Consider the following 20,496-nt stretch of genomic DNA (forward strand, 5'->3'; position numbering starts at 1 on the left):
GAATGCTGCATCTGCATATATTTTAGAGCTGCCTGCTTCAACCACACCCTTTCACAGCTGTAAGGTTTTTTTCTTGTAGTAAATTCAAAAAAGTCAATCTAAGCAAAGGACTTGGAAACTAAGTGATTCCAGTTGGTGCTGTGAAACCACGGTTCTTTGTGCCTCATTGGGAAGCTCTAAGGGTTACCTGTGTTTCTTTCAAATCCCCAGTAACAGAAGAAGCTGGGCCTGAAAACCTGAGTGAGCACTGGGAACACAGCAGCCAAGCATTTCATTTGAGTGCTGTGGAGGAGGACGAGGGGAGCAGAGGTCTTGGAGATAATCAAGTACTGCGGGAATGGTGAGGGTAGAGACAAATGAAAGAATCAAAACACACTGAGAGGCTACAGAAAGTCTTCCATTAACAATAGCCAAAACACTCTCTCAGAAATTGGAAGGCATCACACTCATGCATTAAATTATATTAAACTTCATCTCAGAGCCCACATTTCTTCCTCCAGCCACACATTTATTTTTCCTGACCCCCCACCTCCGCCGGTTGCCATTTTCTTGTCCTGGTTGTGCGACTGACGCATGCCCTGCTCTATCTTTCCAAGGCAAGCCTGAATTTATTTCCCTGTCTGCCCTTTCTTCTGAAACAAGATCCTCTCATCCCCCGAGGTTTGCCTCCCTAGAACCTTGGCTGCCCTGGAAAAGTGCTCCTGGCTTTTGTAGCGACTGCTTGGAAGGATGTAGATCAAGTTTGCCCTTTTAATTTAATGAGGTGCACGCAGAATCACAGAGTGAACCTTGACAGTGACAGTGATGGGCGTTCCTTCCCATCTGTGGGGGAAGTTACTATTCTTATCTAAGAACAGGGATCAATCATTTTTCTTTCCTGCAGCAATTTAACTTGATTTTTGCAAAGGTATTATCATCAATACCCCCTCTACCCCCAAGTTCTTATTTTGAAAAATTTCAAACAGGCAAAAAAAAAAAAAAAAGGGAAAAATGGAAAAGTGAAACCCATATACTCTTGGCCTAGATTCACCAATTTTGCCCCATTTGCTTGTCTCTCCTGTGCACCTTTGTGCTCTCCCCCGGCCCCTGCTCTCGTTTTCTCTGTGTATGTGTATCCATACATCTGCTTTCTTCTGCTGCACTCTTTGAAAGTGGATTGTAGACATCACAGAAGTTCACCTCTAAATCCTTTAGCACAAATCTCCTTAGCTATTCTCCTATGTAACTAATAATATCATTATCATACCTAATAAAGCGAACATTTCATTTTATCATCTCAGATATAGTCTATATTCCTTTGTTCAATTCAGGATCCTATTAAGGCTCAAGTCTTGCCTGTGGCTGTTATTGTTCTTAAGCTTCTTTATGATGGAACAGTCCACTTCCTTTTATGTCTTTCATGACCCTGTATTTTTTGATGAGTTCAAGCCGATATTCTCGTACAATGTCCTACCTTCTAGGCTGATCTGATCACCTCCTTATGGTGTTACTGAATTTGTTCCTGGTAACTTCTGTGTTTTTCTTGTACTTCAGTGTAAAATCTAAATGTATGATTATATTCAGTTTAATTAATTTTGGTAAAAATATTACATAGGTGGTTTTGAAGGCTTGTTATTTCATCACATCAAGGGGCTGTGATGTTAGATTGTCCTAATATTTGTGACATGTTTGATTTTTTGGCAAAGGATGTGGCCATCAGACCTCTCTGCGGTATAGATAATAGATTTCTTTTTGACATTGGTAAATAAGTGGGGAGATTATGCCTTCCTTAGTCTACCAATTCAAACGTTCAATCTCATTAGAAACACCTTCACGGGCCTATCCAGAATGTTTGGGCACCCTGTGGCCCAGTCCATTTGAGATATAAAATTAGCCATCACAAATACTAGTATTACTACTCTCAACACACCTAGCAAGTAAAGCTTCAGGTTTCTTAGCTATTCCTCTTGGCATTATAATATATCCCATTACAGATGTCAGAGATAAGAGTTACTTGAATTAGTCAGAATCAAAAGTCTCTTGAAATCAACAGTTACTTGAAATAACTCTTTTCTTTGGTTATTTCATCAATTTGGTATATTTAATTTGTTTGCTTCTGTTGGTATTCAATTTTAGGGTTTTTTTTTTTAAAGATCCATTTTGATTTCATTTTGTTTTTTTTGAATATATAAAGCATTTATATGGTTCAAAAATCAAAGAGATATAAAAGGTACACTGTAAGAAGTCTCACTTCCCTCTCTAACTCCCATCCTGTTCCGACCCACTCAGTTTCAGGTTCATCATTCTGTGTTTCTTTTTGCAAAAACAAGCAGATACACTGTGTACTATTTGCTGGAAGCCTTTCCTAACTGAACCTTTTCCATTCTTGATCATTATAAGTTTACTGTAGACACTTTACAAAATGCAGAAAAGTGCCTAAACAGTACAAAACATTTTGGACACATTTTGTCTGATAAATTCTTGTTAATTGACTGAGCTTCGCTCAATATTCATATGATTAGATTTAGATTTCGCTGGAATTTTCTTTAGTTTCTTTTTTATTTTGTCATTTTGATTCACATGACTTAATTATTATTTCTATTTTAGCAAACACATTTCCTTTCACATTTCAGTATTTCCTTACAAGGATGAGACCCCAGAGAATAGAATACAGGAAGTCATGTGGTACTTTCTTTGTCTACTTAACAGAGAAAATGCTTCAGTTGAACTAGTACCATCAGGAAAGACCTCCTCCTTGGCCCCACCCTGATTCATGGGAGGAAGTGCTCATCCCCACATGCCAGGATATAGTCTGACAGCCAACTCCCTACAGGAGGAAAGGATTCTTTGAAAACATGCTGGATTTCAGTAGTATCTTGGTATTGCTTTTACCCAAGCCAGGTGGTGTAGAGTTGCAATCAGTCATATTTCTCAGGTTCAATATGACAGCCCAATTAGGTTGTACAAGGGATGGATGTGTTTAAACGAACAGAACAGAAAAAGACATAGAGCCAAACTTGGCTTTTAAAAACTACACATTTCATGTTTGTACAGTGCTTTACTTGTTGGAAGTTTTTTTCACATGTATGATTTTAACTGTGGGCAACAATAACTCTGAAAAGTATGGCAGGAATTATTATGCTTCTAAAAGAGGAGGAAACTGAAGGTGGTTAACCCAGAGATGCCTGGCCAACCAGCCATGGAGTTGGGACTCAGGGGAAGATTTCCTGACTCTTTCTGGGCTGGAGTCATTGATCTTCCCTTTGTACTTTGTGGTCAAATATGGGATAAAGTTTTCAGACAGTGCAAACACTGTTTAAGCCAGAGTCCTACATAAAGCCAAGTACCTTGTATTACAAATAGTCAGTGTGTTAGTTACCTATTGCTGTATAACAAATAATCCCAAACCAGGGTGGATTAAAACAACATGTATTATCTCACGTTTCTGTGGGTCAAGAACCTGAGTAGTTTAGCTGAGTGTCTGAGTCTCTGTCTCTAAGATAAAGATATTTTGTATCTCTATAAGAGAAAACAAATAAGGTCTCTCACAGACTGAAATCAAGGTGTCAGCCAGGGCTTTAGTCATCTCAAGGATTGCCTGGAGGAATCTCTGCTTCCAAGCTCACTCGCGTTGCTGTCAGCAAGCAGGAGGGCCTCCCTGGCTGTTGACCAGAGACATTAATTCCTTGCCATATGGGCCTTTCCATAGGGCTATTCGCAGCATAGCAACTGGCCTTGACCCAGAGAAAAAGCAGAGAGAGACAGAGAGAGAGATTGAAATACCAGGGAATAAGAGAGAAACCGGAATCTTTTTATAATAGCCCAAAGTAACAGCCCATCACTTTTACCATATTCTGTTTTGTTAAGAAGCGAGACACAAGATCCAGCTCACATTCATGGGGAGGGGTTTACACAAAGGTGTGAATACTAAGAGGTGGGGATCATTAGGCATTTTAGAGGCTGCCCACCCCACTCAGTGATTTACTTGAAGATTTTATTTTAGTCCAGCCCTTGCAGTGATGTTTTTCAGAATTTCAACAATTCAGTAGAATCTTTTTCAAGGAGAATCTAAAATATTATTCTCATTAGACAGAAAAGACTAATACCATATGATCTCACTTGTATGCAGAATCTTTAAAAAGGAGCTCATAGACAGGGAGAACAGATTGGTGCTTGCCAGAGGCAGGCAGTACAGGGTGGGAAAATGAATGAAGGGGGTCAAAAGGTATAAACTTCCAGTGATAAAATAAATAAGTTCTATGTATTCACATTTTGTTTTATGTTCTTCAATGATATTTGACAGTTATATTTATACGCATACTGACACTTTTTATTAAATTTATTTCTAAATATGTTACAGTTCTTTTGTACATATAGATGGTATTTAAATTTTTTTTTACTTCCAGAACACCTGGGTGGCTCAATCAGTTAAGCGTCTGACTCTTGATTTTGGCTCAGGTCATGATTTCAGAGTTGTGAGATCGAACGCCATGTCAGGCTTTGCATGGAGCCTGCTTAAGATTGTCTCTCTCCCTCTCCCTCTCCCTTTGCTACTTCCCCTCCCCCAGCTTGCCAGCTCACTGTCTCTCAAAAAAAAAAAAAATAACTTCCTACTTTTTATTGTTAGCATAAACAAAAGGTATTAATTTTGTAAACTTTGTATCTGGCTATCTTATGAAACTCTTTTATTAATTCTAATACAAGGATCTCTTTAATTTTCTGGATATATAGGCCTCTCATCTGAAACAAAGTTACTACTGGTTCTTTTGCCTAAAAAGCCATAGGGTCAGTCATGCCCCTCCCGCCTCTGGTGTATTCCCATATTACAGGTGTTAAGGACAATTTCTCCTGGGATAAAACTCAAGAATCAATCTCTAAACACAGTAGATTTAGGGAAGGGGATTCCCTACATGGACAATAATGTCATATAGTGAAGGATAGGAGAAACCAGTTAGAAAAAAGGAGGCCAGGAAAAGGTGATATGACGTCTTTAAATACTTTCTGAAAGAGGAAAAAAATAACATGGAATTCTATATCAAGCTCAAATATCCTTCAATAATGAAGGCAAAATAAAGACACATAAAACAAAACAAAAGAGAGAGAGAGAGAGAAAATTTATTGTCAGCAGACCTGGGCTATAGTAAATGCTAAAGAAGTTTCTTCAGGATGACAAGAAATGATAACAGATGGAAATCTGGATCTTCATAAAACAATGAAGAGGACTAGAAATGGTAAATATGTTATGTGAACATAAAGCCAGTTTTTCCTCTTAATTTTATAAAAACCCATATGATATTTCAAAGCAAAAATTGAAACATTGTATTTTGGAGTGTATAATGTGTATAATGCGTTGTATTACATATAACAACTAGCGTAACAGATGTGGCTGGAAGATGGGCTATACACTTGCAAATTTCTTACATTTCATGTGAACTGGTATAATATTAACTCTAAATAGAGTATAAAAAATAAAGAATATATACTACGATGCATACAGCAACTTCTAAAAAGTCAGTAAGAAAGAAGGGTCTGGGGCTTGTGCTTGAAGATTATAGGTGTGGCAGACTATATTTCTCCTCCCCCTCACTTTCATGAGAGGGGTAGCTGACCTACCACTAACATTGGACTTGACTTGTGATCAGTGATCAGCAGAATCAGAGCAGAAGAACTAGTTCTGAGCCTAGATCTTAGACATATCACATGCTTCCACTTACTCCTCTAAGAATTTCTAAACTTTGCCATAAAAGTAACATGTTCCACATTATTATAGCGCCTCCAAAAGAATAAAACATATGGATTAAATCTGACTAATCCTCAGCCTGAAGGATATATGCCCCAGCCTGATATACATGTGAGTGAAAAATAAAATACTCATTGTTTTAGGATACTGAGATTTTATGACTGTTTGCTATGTAGCAAAAATTGACTCTAATACCGTAGAACTTGAAAATGGGAATGGATGTAATAAATACAGCTGATACCACAGAAATACAAAAGATTATAAGAGACTACTATACACCAACAAATTGGATAACCTAGAAGAAATGGTAAGTCATAGAAACATACAACTTAACAATGGTGAATCATGAAGAAATAGAAAATCTGAAAAGAACAATAATGAATAAGGAGATTGAATCTGTAATCAAAAACCTCCATACAAAGGCAGGCCCAGGACCAAATGGTTTTATTCATGAATTCTACCAAACATTTATAGAAGAATTAATACCAATCCTTCCCAAACTCTTTCAAAAAATGGAAGAGGAAGGGACACACTTCCAAATTCATTTTATGAGACCAGCATTATTCTGATACCAAAGCCAGCCAAGGACACTGCAAGAAAAGAAAATAGCAGACTAATATCCCTAATGGATATAGATGCAAAAATCTTCAACAAAATACTAACAAAAAGAATTCAACAATACATGAAAAGGATCAAACAGCATGATCAAATGCAGTTTATCCTTAGGATGCAAGGATGTTTCAACATATACAGGTCAATAAATGTGATATACCACATTAAAAAAAAATGAAGGATGAAAAGCATATGATCATTTCAGTAGATGTTTAAAAAAGCATTTGACAAACAAAACATCTTTTCATAATAAAAACAAATCCATGATCTCAACAAATTAGGTATAGAAGGAGTTTACTTCAACGTAATAAAGGCCATCTCTGACGAGCCCATAGCTAACATCACACTCAATAGTGAAAAGCTGAAAGCTTTTCCTCTTAGATCAGGAATAAGGCAAGGATGTCTGCTCTCATCATTCCTATTCAAATGGTATTGGGAGTCCTAGCTGGAGCAATTAGGCAAGAGAAAAAAAAAAATCCAAGCCTGAAAAGAAGTAAAATTTTCCCTGTTTTCAGATGACATGATCTTATACGTAGAAAATCCTAGACTCAACTAAAAAAACTATTAGAACTAATAAACAAATTTATTAAAGTTTCAGGATACAAAATCAGCATATAAAAATCAGTTGTGTTTCTATACATTAGCAACAAACTATCTGAAAAAGAAATAAAAAGAAATCTCATTTACAATAGCATCAAAAACAATAAAATACTTATGAATAAATTTAACCAAGGATCTGAAAGATCTGTACAATTAAAACTGTAAAATAGTGATGAAAGAAAAGGAAAACACAAATAAATGGACATATATCCAGTGTTCATGATTGGAATAATTAATATTGTTAAAGTGTCCATATTCCCAAAAGTGATTTAAAGATTCAATGCAATCCTTATCAAAATTCCAATGGAATTTTTCAGAGAAATAGAAAAACTTATCCTAAAACTTGTATGGAAACACAAAAGAACCCAAATAGCCAGAACAATCTAGAGAAAGAAGAACAAAGATGTAGGCATCACACTTCTTGATTTCAAACTGTATTACAAGGCTATAATCATCAAAACAGTATGGAACTGGCATTAAAATAGACTCATAGACCAATGGAACAGAATAGAAAGCCCAGAAATAGAAAGCCAGACATATACAGTCAGCTAATCTTTAAGAAGAGTGTCAAGAATACACAATGGGGAAAAGATAATCTCTTCAATAAATGTTCTTTGGAAAACTGGATATCCACATATAATAAAATGAAATTGGACCCTTATTATACATTGTCCACAAAAATCAACACAAAGTAGATTAAAAATTTTAATGTTAAGATCTGAAATTGTAAAACTCCTAGAAGGAAATGTAGGGAATAAACTCTTTCACATTGGTCTTGGCAATGATTTTTTGTATTTGACACTAAAAGCAAAGACAACAAAACAAAAATAAATAAGTGGGACTACATCAAACTAAAATCTGTACAGCAAAGGAAATCAACACCAATAAAATGAAAAGGCATACTACGGAATGGGAGACAATATTTGCAAATCATGTATTTGATAGGGGGTTAATATAAAAAATATATGAGGTACTCCTACGACTCAATGGCAAAAACAAAACAAAATTTTTAAAAAGACCCAAATAACCCAATTAAAAAATGGGCAAAGGAATTGAATAGACATTTCTCAAAAGAAGACATACAAATGGCCAACAGATATATGAAAAGGTGCTCAAAGTCACTAACCATCAGGGAAATGACAAATCAAAACCACAATAAGATATCCCCTCAAACCTGTTAGGATGACTATTATCAAAAAGATAAGAGATAACAAGTGTTGGTGAGGACATGGTGAAAAGGGAATCCTTGTACCAATGTAAATTGGTATAGCCATTATAGAAAACAGTATGGAGATTCCTCAAAACAATTAAAAATAGAACTACCCTGTGCTCATTACATCAAGTGCCCTCCTTAATTACACAGCAATAAAGAAGAATGAACTATTGATACAAGCAACAAAATCAGTTAATCTCAAAAGTGTAATTAATGCTCATTGCAAAAAGCCAGACAGAAAAGATCACATACAATTTATATGAAATTCTAGAAAAGGCAAAACTATAGTGATGGAAAGTTGATCAAAGGTTTTTAGGGGCAGATGGGGAGAATGGGGTTGGCTGTAAAGGGATATGAGGAAATTTTTTTAGGTAACATAAATGTTTTATATTGTGATTGTGGTGGTAGTTTTTAATAGGTTTTTTTGTTTGTTTTTTACAAAACTCAATTGTATGCTTAAAATTGGTGAATTTTATTGAAGGTAAATTATATTTCAATAAAGATGTTTTTAAAGAAAACAAAAAAAAAATAGGACTACCATATGATCTAGCAATCCAATTTCTGGGTATACAGCCAAAGGAAATGAAATCAGTTTTTTTTTTTAAAGATTTTATTTATTTATTTGAGAGAGAGAGAGTGAGAGAGAGCATGAGAGGAGAGAGGGTCAGAGGGAGAAGCAGACTCCACGCTGAGCAGGGAGCCCAATGCTGGACTCGATCCTGGGACTCCGGGATCATGACCTGAGCCGAAGGCAGTCACTTAACCAACTAAACCACCCAGGCGCCCTGAAGTTGGTTTTTTGAAGTAATGTCTGAACTCCTATGTTCATTGCACCATTATTCACAATAGCCAAGATATGGAAACAACCTGGGTGTTCCTCAACTGGTAAATGGATAAAGAAATTATGGAATATGTACAATAGAATATTATTCTACCTTTAAAAAGAAGAAAATTATACCATTTGCCATAGTGTGGATGGACTTGGAGGACATTATGCTAAGTGAAATAAGCCAGAAACAGAAGGACAAATACTATATGATACCAGTTATATAAGGAATCTAAAATAGTCAAACTCATAGAAACAGGGTGCAGAATTGTCTAGGCAGAAGGGGAAATGAGGAGGCATTAGTCAAAGGGTACAAAGTTTCAGATATGTAAGATGAATAAGTCCTAGAGATCTGTACAGCATAGTGCTTGTAACTAACTAAAATAATGTATTGTATACTTAAAATTTTGCTATGAGGGTAGCTCTTAAGTGCTCTTTTTTTTAAATTTTTATTATTTTTTTATTGTTATGTTAATCCCCATACATTACATCATTAGTTTTAGATGTAGTGTTCCATGATTCATTGTTTGTGTATAACACCCAGTGCTCCATGCAGAACGTGCCCTCCTCAATACCCATCACCAAGCTAACTCATCCTCCCACCCCCCTCCCCTCTAGAACCCTCAGTTTGTTTTTCAGAGTCCATCATCTCTCATGGTTTGTCTACCCCTCCAATCTCCCCCCCTTCATTCTTCCCATCCTGCTATCTTCTTTTTTTTTTCTTAACATATATTGCATTATTTGTTTCAGAGGTACAGATCTGAGATTCAACAGTCTTGCATAATTCACAGCGCTTACTAGAGCACATACCCACCCCAGTGTCTATCACCCAATCACCCCATCCCTCCCACCCCACCCCCCACTCCAGCAACCCTCAGTTTGTTTCCTGCGATTAAGAATTCCTCATATCAGTGAGGTCATATGATCATGTCTTTCTCTGTTTGACTTATTTCGCTCAGCATAATACCCTCCAGTTCCATCCACGTCATTGCAAATGGCAAGATCTCATTCCTTTAGATGGCTGCATAATATTCCATTGTATATATATACCACATCTTCTTTAGCCATTCATCTGTCGATGGACATCTTGGCTCTTTCCACAGTTTGGCTATTGTGGACATTGCTGCTATGAACATTGGGGTGCACGTACCCTTTCGGATCCCTACTTTTGTATCTTTGGGGTAAATACCCAGTAGTGCAATTGCTGGATCATAAGGTAGCTCTATTTTCAACTTTTTGAGGAACCTCCATATTGTTTTCCAGAGTGGCTACACCAGCTTGCATTCTCACCAACAGTGTTAGGAGGGTTCCCCTTTCTCCGCATCCCCGCCAACATCTGTCATTTCCTGACTTGTTAATTTTAGCCGTTTTGACTGGTGTGAGGTGGTATCTCATTGAGGTTTTGATTTGGATTTCCCTGATGCCAAGCGATATTGAGCTCTTTTTCATGTGTCTGTTGGCCATTTGGATGTCTTCTTTGGAAAAATGTCTGTTCATGTCTTCTGCCCATTTCTTGATTGGATTCTTTGTTCTTTGGGTGTTGAGTTTGATAAGTTCTTTATAGATTTTGGATACTAGCCCTTTATCTGATATGTCATTTGCAAATATCTTTTCCCATTCTGTCAGTTGTCTTTTGGTTTTGTTGACTGTTTCCTTTGCTTTGCAAAAGCTTTTTATCTTGATGAAGTCCCAATAGTTCATTTTTGCCCTTGCTTCCCTTGCCTTTGGCGATGTTTCTAGGAAGAAGTTGCTGCGGCTGAGGTCGAAGAGGTTGCTGCCTGTGTTCTCCTTTAGGATTTTGATGGACTCCTGTCTCACATTGAGGTCTTTCAACCACTTGGAGTCTATTTTTGTGTGTGGTGTATGGAAATGGTCCAGTTTCATTCTTCTGCATGTGGCTATCCAATTTTCCCAACACCATTTGTTGAAGAGACTGTCTTTTTTCCATTGGACATTCTTTCCTGCTTTGTCAAAGATTACTTGACCATAGAGTTGAGGGTCCATTTCTGGGCTCTCTATTCTGTTCCATTGATCTATGTGTCTGTTTTTGCGCCAGTACTATACTGTCTTGATGATGACAGCTTTGTAATAGAGCTTGAAGTCCGGAATTGTGATGCCGCCAGCTTTGCTTTTCTTTTTCAACATTCCTCTGGCTATTCGGGGTCTTTTCTGGTTCCATACAAATTTTAGGATGATTTGTTCCATTTCTTTGAAAAAAGCGGATGGTATTTTGATGGGGATTGCATTGAATGTGTAGATTGCTCTAGGTAGCATTGACATCTTCACAATATTTGTTCTTCCAATCCATGAGCATGGAACATTTTTCCATTTCTTTGTGTCTTCCTCAATTTCTTTCATGAGTATTTTATAGTTTTCTGAGTACAGATCCTTTGCCTCTTTGGTTAGATTTATGCCTAGGTATCTTATGGTTTTGGGTGCAATTGTAAATGGGATCGACTCCTTAATTTCTCTTTCTTCTGTCTTGTTGTTGGTGTATAGGAATGCCACTGACTTCTGTGCATTGATTCTATATCCTGCCACTTTACTGAATTCCTGTATGAGTTCTAGCAGTTTTGGGGTGGAGTCTTTTGGGTTTTCCACATAAAGTATCATATCATCTGCAAAGAGTGAGAGTTTGACTTCTTCTTTGCCAATTTGGATGCCTTTGATTTCTTTTTGTTGTCTGATTGCTGTGGCTAGGACTTCTAATACTATGTTGAATAGCAGTGGTGATAGTGGACATCCCTGCCGCGTTCCTGACCTTAGGGGGAAAGCTCTCAGTTTTTCCCCATCGAGAATGATATTCGCTGTAGGTTTTTCATAGATGGCTTTTATGATTTGAGGTATGTACCCTCTATGCCTATACTCTGAAGAGTTTTGATCAAGAAAGGATGCTGTACTTTGTCAAATGCCTTTTCTGCATCTATTGAGAGGATCATATGATTCTTGTTCTTTATTTTGTTAATGTATTGTATCACGTTGATTGATTTGCAGATGTTGAACCAACCTTGCAGCCCAGGGATAAATCCCACTTGGTCGTGGTGAATAATCCTTTTAATGTACTGTTGTATCCTATTGGCTAGTATTTTGGTGAGAATTTTTGCATCCATGTTCATCGGGGATATTGGTCTGTAGTTGTCCTTTTTGATGGGTCTTTGTTTGGTTTTGGGATCAAGAATGGTGGCCTCATAAAATGAGTTTGGAAGTTTTCCTTCCGTTTCTATTTTTTGGAACAGTTTCAGAAGAATAGGTATTAATTCTTCTTTAAATGTTTGGTAGAATTCCCCTGGGAAGCCATCTGGCCCTGGGCTTTTGTTTTTTGGGAGATTTTTGATGACTGTTTCAATTTCCTTAGTGGTTATAGGTCTGTTCAGGTTTTCTATTTCTTCCTGGTTCAGTTTTGGTAGTTGATACATCTCTAGGAATGCATCCATTTCTTCCAGGTTATCGAATTTGCTGGCATAGAGTTGCTCATAATATGTTCTTATAATTGTATTTCTTTGGTGTTGGTTGTGATCTCTCCTCTTTCATTCATGATTTTGTTGATTTGGGTCATTTCTCTTTTCTTTTTGATAAGTCTGGCCAGGGGTTTATCAATCTTGTTAATTCTTTCAAAGAACCAGCTCCTAGTTTCGTTGATCTGTTCTACTGTTCTTTTAGTTTCTATTTCATTGATTTCTGCTCTGATCTTTATTATTTCTCTTTTCCTGCTGGGTTTAGGCTTTATTTGCTGTTCTTTCTCCAGCTCCTTTAGGTGTAGGGTTAGGTTGTGTACTTGGGACCTTTCTTGTTTCTTGAGAAAGGCTTGTGTTGCTATATACTTTCCTCTTAGGACTGCCTTTGCTGCATCCCAAAGATTTTGAATAGTTGTGTTTTCATTTTCATTGGTTTCCATGAATTTTTTAAATTCTTCTTTAATTTCCTGGTTGACCCATTCATTCCTTAGTAGGATGCTCTTTAGCCTCCATGTATTTGAGTTCTTTCCGACTTTCCTCTTGTGATTGAGTTCTAGTTTCAAAGCATTGTGGTCTGAAAATGGCAGGGAATGATCCCAATCTTTTGGTACCAGTTGAGACCTGATTTATGACCTAGGATGTGGTCGATTCTGGAGAATGTTCCATGGGCACTAGAGAAGACTGTGTATTCTGTTGCTTTGGGATGGAATGTTCTGAATATGTCTGTGAAGTCCATTTGGTCCAGTGTGTCATTTAAAGTCTTTATTTCCTTGTTGATCTTTTGGTTAGATGATCTGTCCATTTCAGTGATGGGGGTGTTAAAGTCCCCCACTATTATTGTATTGTTGTCAATGTGTTTCTTTGCTTTTGTTATTAATTGCCTTATATAATTGGCTGCTCCCCTGTTAGGGGCATAGATATTTACAATTGTTAGATCTTCTTGTTGGCTAGACCCTTTAAGTAGGATATAGTGTCCTTCCTCATCTCTTATTACAGTCTTTGGTTTAAAATCTAATTTGTCTGATATAAGGATTGCCACCCCAGCTTTCTTTGGGTGTCCATTAGCATGGTAAATAGTTTTCCACCCCCTCACTTTCAATCTGGGGGTGTCTTTGGGTCTAAAATGAGTCTCTTGTAGATAGCATATCAATGGGTCTTGTTTTTTAATCCAATCTGATAGCCTGTGTCTTTTGATTGGGGCATTGAGCCCATTTACATTCAGGGTAACTATTGAAAGATAGGAATTTAGTGCCATTGTATTGCCTGTAAGGTGACTGTTACTGTATATTGTCTGTGTTCCTTTCTGGTCTATGTTGCTTTTAGGCTCTCTCTTTGCTTAGAGGACCCCTTTCAATATTTCTTGTAGGGCTGGTTTCGTGTTTGCAAATTCCTTTAGTTTTTGTTTGTCCTGGAAGCTTTTTATCTCTCCTTCTATTTTCAATGACAGCCTAGCTGGATATAGTATTCTTGGCTGCATATTTTTCTCATTTAGTGCTCTGAATATATCCTACCAGTCCTTTCTGACCTGCCAGGTCTCTGTGGATGGGTTTGTTGCCAATCTAATGTTTCTACCATTGTAGGTTACATATCTCTTCTCCCGAGCTGCTTTCAGGATTTTCTCTTTGTCTCTGAGACTCATAAGTTTTACTATTAGATGTCAGGGTGTTGACCTATTTTTATTGATTTTGAGAGGGGTTCTCTGTGCTTCCTGGATTTTGATGCCTGTTTCCTTCCCCAAATTAGGGAAGTTCTCTGCTATAATTTGCTCCATTATACCTTCTGGCCCTCTCTCTCTTTCTTCTTCTTCTGGGATCCCAATTATTCTAATGTTATTTCGTCTTATGGTATCGCTTATCTCTCGAATTCTGCCCTCGTGATCCAGTAGTTGTTTATCTCTCTTTTTCTCAACTTCTTTATTTTCCATCATTTGGTCTTCTATATCACCAATTTTCTCTTCTGCCTCATTTATCCTAGCAGTTAGCACCCCCATATTTGATTGCACCTCATTAATAGCCTTTTTGATTTCTACTTGGTTAGATTTTAGTTCTTTTACTTCTCCAGAAAGGGTTTCTCTAATAACTTCCATGCTTTTTTCAAGCCCAGCTAGTATATTTAAAGTGATGATTCTCAACTCTAGATCTGACATCGTACTAATGTCCATATTGAGTAGGTCCCTGGCAGTCAGTACTACCTCTTGTTCTTTTTGTTGAGGTGATTTTTTCCGTCTTGTCATTTTGCCCAGAGGAGAATAGATTAATGAGAGAACAAAATGCTAACAGGGTAACAACGTTCCCAGAAAATATACTCTAAACAAATCAGAAAAGACCTGAAGCAGAGGGAAAAGAAAGGGAAAGAGAGAAAAAAGCAAAAGAAAAAAAGAAAAAAAAAGGAAAAGAAAAAGATAAAGATAAAAACAAACAAAAACAGAACAAAACTAAAAAAACCAGAATGTGATCAAATATGATCAGGCTGGTATATAGATCAGTGCCACACACTAGATTTTGGGTGTATTTGGTCTGTTAGAAGAAAGTGCCTCCCAAAATTTTAAAGAAAGAAAAACTTATATATGTACAAAAATAAGGGTTGATATGATGAAGGGATGGAATGACTGTAAAGATGGAAATTATAAAAAATTTTATGAAAGGAATTGATAAGAAGTTGTTTGAAAAAAGAAAGAAGAGGATCTAAAAAAAAAAGAGGAAAAAAAAAGGGAGAGAATGTGATCAGGCAGGGGAGTAGAAAAAAACCATACAATAGAAATTTAGGGTATATTTTGATCTGTTAGAAGAAACGATCTCAAAATTTTAAAGAGAGAACAACTTATATATATATGCCAAAAATACGGGTAACTACTATGAAGGGATAGAATATGACTCTAAAAATGAAAAATAAAAATGTTTTTTTTTTTTTAAAGGGATTGATAAGATGTTGGTTGAAAAAGGGAAAAAGAAAAATTCAAAAAAAAAAAAAGAAAAAAGACAGTTAAAAAAATTAACTTTGAAAGACTAAAGAATCATGGTAAAAAAGCCATGAATTCTATGTGCAGTATTCCCCTAGCGCTGGAGTTCTGCCGTTCTCATTGATCGGTAAACTTGGTCTTGGCTGGCTGTTCTCGCTGATCTTCTGGGGGAGGGGCCTGTTGCCGTGGTTCCCAAATGTCTTTGCCGGAGGCAGAATTGCCCTACCCTTGCCCTGTCCAGACTAAGGAATCTGCTCGGGTTTGCTCTCCGGAGCTTTTGTTCCCTTCAAGCTTTCCGTACAGCTTTGGAGGCGGAGAGTGAAAATGGCAGCCTCCCAATCTCTGCCCCGGAGGAGCCGAGAACTCAGGGCCCCGCTCCTCAGTGAGCCCCCAGAAAAAAACCGCCAGTCTCTCCCGTCTCCCCGGTCTCCGGCCACACTCCGTGCTCACCCGGCCTGTGACCACGCGTTTCTATCTCTGGCACCCGACCCCGGGTGGAGTCTCCAAACCCAGCAGATCTCTGTGGTGCGCTCCTGCACCTCTCCTCCCAGGGGGAGAAGGTGAGTCTCCCCGGATCTGCCGCTTGTTGGGTCCCTGCTGGAGGAGCAGGGGCCCGACTGTGCCGCAGATCACGGTCTATGGCCACCCCGAGTTGAGAGCCCGCGCCTGGGCTCCGCCTCTGCAGCCTGCTTCCCTGCTCCGTTACCTGGGAGCTCTGCCGCACTCAGGGACCCCCGGTCTTTCTGTGACCCCGAGGGTCCTGAGACCACACTGTCCCGGAGGGTTCCACCCCCCGCTTAGCCACCAGAGTGACGTCCCTCAGCGGAGCAGACTTTTAAAAGTTCCAATTCTGTGCTCCGCGGCTCTATCACTTGCCAGAAGCGGCCCACGGAGGCCCCTCCCCCGCCATCTATCCTCCCGAATATCGCCGCGGATTCACTTCTCCGCACATCCTACCTTCCAGAAAGTGGTCGCTTTTCTGTTCAGAGAGTTGTTGCTCTTCTTTTCTTCGATCTCCTGTTGAGTTTGTAGGTGTTCAGAATGGTTTGATCCCTATCCAGCTGAATTCCTGAGAGGAGACAAAATCCAGGTCTCCTACTCCTCCGCCATCTTGCTCCGAGTCCTCTTAAGTGCTCTTATCACAAAGAATATAAAAATAATAAAGAGGGCAGAAGGAAACTTTTAGAGGGAATAGACATGTTTAGGGCACAGATTGTGGTGATGGTTATTGGGTGGATACTTATCTCCAAATCCACCAAGTTGCAAACATTACATTGCATACCACTTTTTGTATGTTAAATATACTTCAATAAAGTGGTTCAAAAAAAAAATGTTTAGTTGCTTTGTGGGACATTCAAGGCCCTTAATAATCTGTCCCTATTCTATCTCAGGTAACTCTTCAGACTAGCCAAATTGTTCCCTTCTTCTTCTTCAACTTATTACTTTATTCACAGTCCTCCATTCACTGGAGAATGAGTTATGGAGTATCTCTCATGAGCCAAGCACTGTTTTAGATGCTGAGGTTGGATAGTGATGAACGTGACAGACGGAATTTTTAGTCATGATTTTATATCCCAGGAGGCTTCAGATTGTATATTACTTAGTGGACTTTATGTTTGGTAAAGTCAGTACCTTAAAGAGACTTGCTTGAGTTTTACTACTTTTTTGCCAGCTTTTTTGAGGAATGATTGACAAAAAAGGGTATCTATTTAAGGTGTACAATGGGGTGTTTTGATATAACTTGTGTAATGATTACTACAATCAAGCTAACATTCATCTGCTCATATAGTTATCATTTTTGTATGTGTGTGTGGTCAGAACACTTAACATCTACTCTCTTAGCAAATTTCAAGGATGTGAACTACTTTATAGTAATGTAATTATAGTTTATGTAATTCTGTATAGTTTATATAAATACGTGTGTGTATACAGTTGTATAGTTAATGCAATGTATTATTGTTAATGCAATGCTGTACATTAGATCTCTGGAACTTCTTCATCCCATAAATGAATGTTTATACCCTTTGACCAACAACTCCCCAGTTCCCCTATCTCTCAGCACTTGGCAATCACCATTCTACTCTCTGTTTTCCTAAGGTCAACTTTTATAGATTCCACATATAAGTGGTACTATGCATCACTGCCAAAATTTGTTATTTTTGTGGGGTTTTTTGATGACAGCTATCCTAATGGGTGTGAGCTGATAACTCAGTGTGGTTTTGGTTTGCATTTCTCTGATGATTAGTGATATTGAGAACCTTTTCACATACCTGTTGGCCATTTGTGTCTTTTTATTTTATTTTATTATGTTATGTTAGTCACCATACAATACATCATTAGTTTTTGATGTGGTGATCCACGATTCATTGTTTTCGTATAACACCCAGTGCTCCATGCAGTACGTGCCCTCCTTAATACCCATTACCAGGCTAACCCATCCACCCCCCCTCCCCTCTAAAACCCTCAGTTGGTTTCTCAGAGTCCATAGTCTCTTATGGTTCATCTCTCCCTGTGATTCCCCCCCTTCATTTTTCCCTTCCTTCTCCTAATGTCCTCCATGCTATTCCTTATGTTCCACAAATAAGTGAAACCATATGATAATTGACTTTCTCTGCTTGACTTATTTCACTTAGCATAATCTCCTCCAGTCTCATCCATGTTGATGTAAAAGTTGGGTATTCATCCTTTCTGATGGCTGAGTAATATTCCATTGTATATATGGACCATGTCTTCTTTATCCATTCATCTGTTGAAGGGCATCTCGGCTCTTTCCACAGTTTGGCCATTGCAGACATTGCTGCTCTGAACATTGGGGTGCATATGGCCCTTCTTTTCACTACATCTGTGTCTTCTTTTGAGAAATGTCCATTCAGTTCCTTTGCCCATTTTTAAAATTATTGTGTTTTTACTTTTGAATTGTAGGAGTTCTTTATATATTTTAGGTATTAATCCTTTATCAGATATATGGTTTGCAAATGTTGCCTCACATTGTGTAGGTTACCTTTTCATTTTGTTGATTGTTTCCTTAAGGCAACTAATCTTGATTTAGTTGATAATGAGACTTATGAGCAGATTTGTACAGGACCAATGTAAGACAGTTAGAAGATCAATCAAGAAGTGGTGTGCAGGAGAAGAGGATAGAGATATTGGAAGGAAAGAGACCCATTAAGATATTGCTGGAATGGTCCAAGCCAGATATAAGGACCTGACCAAGGCAATGCTAGTAGAAAGGGCAGGAGGCACTATGATGAAATTACTGATTGTTCCTGGCAACTGATTAAGGGTTGAAAGTGAAAGGCCTGGATCATCCAGGGCCTGGATCATTTTAGGAAGTACAGAACTTGACAACCCAAACACAACATCTAAGTGGGCAGTTGGAAACAGGGATCTAGATCTCAGGAGATGAGTTGCAGGTGGATCTGTCTTTTTTTTTTTTTTTTCCCTACCCAGTGAAGAATAGTGGAGGTAAGTCAGTCACTTTGGCTTTAAAAATAAGCTAACCCAGTGGTTTACCTGGCATACCACCACCATTCCTGTCCTCAGCATACATGAGGGCAGCAAAGTGTGCTTGTCACTTCTAATCTTATAATTACCGAACAGGGCAGTAAATGCTCAGGCTACAGAACAATGTCAGTCTCAAGAGCAGCAACTCACCAAATGGGAGAAAATATTTTCAAATCATATATCACTCTTAACTGATTTGACCCACATTTGGAGTCATGAAAGAGGGTGACATCACCAAGGGATAAATGAGTGTAGCAAGAGAAATAGATCAGAAAGAGAATTTGGAAAATGTTGTTTACATTTATGTAGCCCTTATAGGAGGAGAACGGTTGGACCAAAAAACAAAAATGAAAACAAACAACCCCCACGCCCTGTAGGAAAAATGCACAGATGCAGAAAAAAAAGGGAGAAAGGGTGTCAACATGCTGCTGAAGAGACTGGATGCAAAAGCGTGCAGTGAGTTTGGTCATTGGAGGCCATTCTTAACTGATTATTAAGGATCAAGAAAGGAAAGCAAATGGCAACAAGCAGAGCAAAGAGGGTATGGGGGAAAATCCACAGCACATGTGAGAACTACGGAAGCAAATGAAGGACAGGAACAGGCAGGCACTGAAGGTAGAAGCCAGTTTAGGAAAGGCTTTGTTTATGATGGGGAGGTCTGAGCACATCTGCCCCCATAGAAGGGGGCAGAGCCACTGGAGAGAGATCAACTGTGCAAAGGAACAAGAGCAGAGAACTGATGGAGCCAAGGCGTCAAGAAGTCAGAAGGGATGGAAATGAGAGCTGGTGCAGCCTGACAGCCTTTAGAAAGAGAGTCTCTAATCACCTGTTTGTCAACACTGACATATTTACTATTTACCTATCTTGTCCACACTTCATAGTGTGGCTTCAGGAGCAGGACAACCTCTTCCAATCGCTCCGCTTCTCTGGGTCTGATATCTAGCCTGATAGCTGGAAAAAAGGAGGAAGGCACTTAATAAAATCCCTGATGATGGTAATGGTATCTATTCCTACTTTCCAGACATTCCATACATTCTTAGCCTATTTTTGAGCAGAAGGTGGGGCAGGTATTGTTCTACTAATTGCTAGTGCCAAAAATGGGAGCGCAGATTTGGATGTTAAGATCAAAGTCACACAGCCAAGAAAGGGGGCCATGTTTCTGTTTATCCCCTAGATAGCCCCACATTGCTTGCAAAACCAGTGTGACATAATCACCCCCCAACATACACACACACGCACACACACGCACACACACCCTCAACCAAAGGAACAGCTTTCACAGAATGCTATTTGTTCCAACAAAAATACTTGAACTTTCTGTAGTTCCTTCCTTTCTTTTTTTTTTTTAAGATTTTATTTATTTATTTGACAGAGAGAGACACAGCGAGAGAGGGAACACAAGCAGGGGGAGAAAGCAAGCTTCCCGTGGAGTGGGGGGCCTGACGCGGGGCTCGATCCCAGGACCTTGGGATCATGACCTGAGCCGAAGGCAGATGCTTAATGACTGAGCCACCCAGGCGCCCCTCTGTAGTTCTTTTCATCCGACCCTGATATTGTCCTTGAAAATGAACCACAGTAGCTCCAAGGAGCATGGAGAAAGGGAACAGA

The sequence above is a fragment of the Mirounga angustirostris genome, unplaced genomic scaffold (assembly GCF_029215605.1).
Source record: "Mirounga angustirostris isolate CCGP_5_RB_7025 unplaced genomic scaffold, mMirAng1.0.hap1 SCAF_5, whole genome shotgun sequence".
Lineage (NCBI taxonomy): Eukaryota > Metazoa > Chordata > Mammalia > Carnivora > Phocidae > Mirounga > Mirounga angustirostris.